The following is a 3091-nucleotide window of genomic DNA, read 5'->3' as shown; positions in this document are numbered from 1 at the left end:
TATTTAGCTTTAGGGAATATTTTTAAGCATACTGTGTATTACTATAGTCTGTATTTTTGTCTTTGAAAATGCTTCAATTTGAAACAGTTTTTTTTTTTTTGCCTATAATTATCTTGAAATGAAGCTGATATGAAAAACAAATCATTAATTGGGCTCTGTGATCGGGACTCGACAGCCTCAAGTCTCGCTGTCCCCAGTTCACTATACAGTTTGCAGATAACAAGTCAAAGTTTTAACTGATTAACTAGAACACCAAGTGCCTGGACCTAAATGGACCTGTGCCTGTTCTCCAATTTTCCCATAATTTTCCTCTCTGTCAGATTTTTATAATATCAGCCACCAGCAGCTTCTCACCCATTATCCCAATAAATTATAATTGGAGAAGCATGCTGGAGGTGATCAAATGGCTTGATTGCGAACCAGATCTGTCCTGTCATAACCTTTGTCTTTAGAAATACATGTTGGAAAGATACTCACCTACACGCAGCTACTCCTATATTGGCTTTGAAGCTTAAACCAGGAGGCAAATTGTTGGATATCGATTTGTGAAGAAGCAATCTTTCTGGAGGGAGCTCTGATTGAGATGGTCTGTGAAGCAGAAGCTAGCTATTAAAGACTGAAGGATAAACTAGACGAAAACAATGACACCTGCCTATCAAACCCTACAGGGATTAAACTGCCTCTCTTAGAGGGGCAAGAGCTGCACGAATCCAAGAAAAGCAACTCTTACCCCCAACAAGTTTCATCAAAACATTATTTAAAGGGATATTTCACTTTGATACTTGGGGTTTTCACAAAAGTACTCAAGGGACATTTTGCATAACTCTTATTATACTAAAAGAACAATAAAGTGCCTATGTATTCCTTTTGTAAGGACACATATGAGTACAAACCATGAGAGCAAAGCAGCATTAGGGACATTAGTGATGTGCATAATAACATTTTCTGTGAGTCAGGACGAACCTCTGACAGAATGCAGTAAATGAGGCTGGATTGCATAACTGAATCACAGGATAGTTAAAAGGCCGATAGCAGAATATTGTCTCTTACATCCAAATGACAAGCCACTAACCTTGGTGCTGGCTTTATTAGCGATGAATGTCAGTGAGATGAAGCGGATTTCAGTGTTTGAAAGTTACAATGACAGACACCTTATATTATGACTAAATAAGCTTCTATCCTTAAAACAAGCAGAAACTATTGCGATTCCTTTGATCTTCTAGGTCAGAGTTTCTCAACCCTGGTCCCGGGCGCCCCCCAGCACTGCACATTTTGTGTGTCTCCCTAATCAAACACACCTGATTCAACTCATTAGCTCATTAAAAGAAACTCCAGGACCTGAAATGGGTGTCAGATATGGGAGACATATAAAATGTGCAGTGTTGGGGGGCGCTCAGGATCAGGGTTGAGAAACACTGTTCTAGGTAGATTGTATCCGACATGTTCTAGGTCACATTTACAGCTGTATTTATACGCACAAACTCCATGTTCTCCGTGTGTATTCACGGTTCACCGATGAAAGGTGCGCTGCTGTACAAATTCAGCTTGAACTCATGCTGAGAGGAGAATTGAACATGATGATCTTTGCACAAGAGTTTCCTGTGTAGGTGCGAAGCATATCAAACAGATGAAGCTGGTCAAATTGAGCACATACTTCAAAGAGCCAAACAGAAAAAAGGGGAAAGCATCATACTCAGAGAAACACTCATCTACTGTACCAATGCACTTTGCAAATGTATTTCCCTTCCTAGGGTAAATGTGGCATTTTTCTAGCACATATGTGCTAAAAACGAACTGGGGCTTGATGTCAGACAAAGCAATTTACAGCATGAATTAGCTCAAAACAGTCATCTACATATTGATTAGCATTTCAGCCTAAGCCTGGATAAAGTAATTTTGCCAAATGAAATCATCCTTCATCCTTATCATCGCCTGTCACTGAAAACATTAACACATTTTGTTAGCGGTGAGGATTAATGGGTCTTCCGTGTTTAAATCCTCAGCAAAGCCCTGAGGACTGAAGCTAAGCTAATGCGCAGATATATTCCAGTAGACATAAAATAATCCATTACAGTTATGTTCTCACGAACGAATAACATTTAATATTCCAGAAAGGAACTAGCTAATGCTCTTTTCCAAACATTGCCCCAACTGAGACGCATTCGCTCCTTTTCAAACTCCTGCATAATTGACGACGACGGGACGTTCATTAGCAGAAAACAGCGGGGAAGCTGATTCTTTCACTGGGGGTTTGTACTGCGTTGATTTAACTGCGAGGCAAGCCGTCCGAATGCTTCTGGCACTGGCTGGACTAATTAATTAGCCCTTCTGACTCTAAACGGGGGTGAAAAAGTGAAATCTGGATAAATGACTGTGTATATATGACTATAATATATATCATTCCACTAACTTACTAATTTATCAATTGTGTTAATGCTATGAAGACAAAAAAAATGGACTGACTATTAGAACAATAATTGACAGGAAGAACATCATCCATCCAGTCAATGAGCCTCATTCATGAAACTTATGCGGGTAGAAAATTGTGTAAAATCATTCATGTGTAAATAGCTTTTAGCAATTTGCATAAGGACAATTCAATGAACTAATTCCAAAGATATCCATTCTGCTCTGTTTAATGCATGATGCCCAATATATGGGCAGACTGCACTAAAGCAAGCTCAAAAAATAATATCTGACCCATTCCATATTTAAAGTATAATATCTTACCCTCTGGTAGTTGATACAGAATATTGTAGGTTGAATCATTTCAGAAACTCAGTTGTGCCCACTGCCCATATTAGACTTTTAAATGAGATGGGTATTTACCAATTTTAACTCATTTATTATTTATAATATTGGCCATTTATGCTGTTTCATCTTGTATGTATGTATGTATGTATATATATATAAAAAATGTTTATGTATTAATCATTTCATACTTGTGTATGTATATGCTTGCACAAATCAACTGCATGTATTGAGTCTAAAACTATTTTTTTCTTCTTACTGGCACAGGGATATACTAAAACCATAATTTATCTGCTTTGAGAAACTCATATTTATTATGTTATATAAAAAAAAAAAAAAA

The sequence above is a fragment of the Sinocyclocheilus rhinocerous genome, unplaced genomic scaffold (assembly GCF_001515625.1).
Source record: "Sinocyclocheilus rhinocerous isolate Xijiao unplaced genomic scaffold, SAMN03320098_v1.1 scaffold311, whole genome shotgun sequence".
Lineage (NCBI taxonomy): Eukaryota > Metazoa > Chordata > Actinopteri > Cypriniformes > Cyprinidae > Sinocyclocheilus > Sinocyclocheilus rhinocerous.
Note: the sequence above shows the minus strand (reverse complement) of the source record.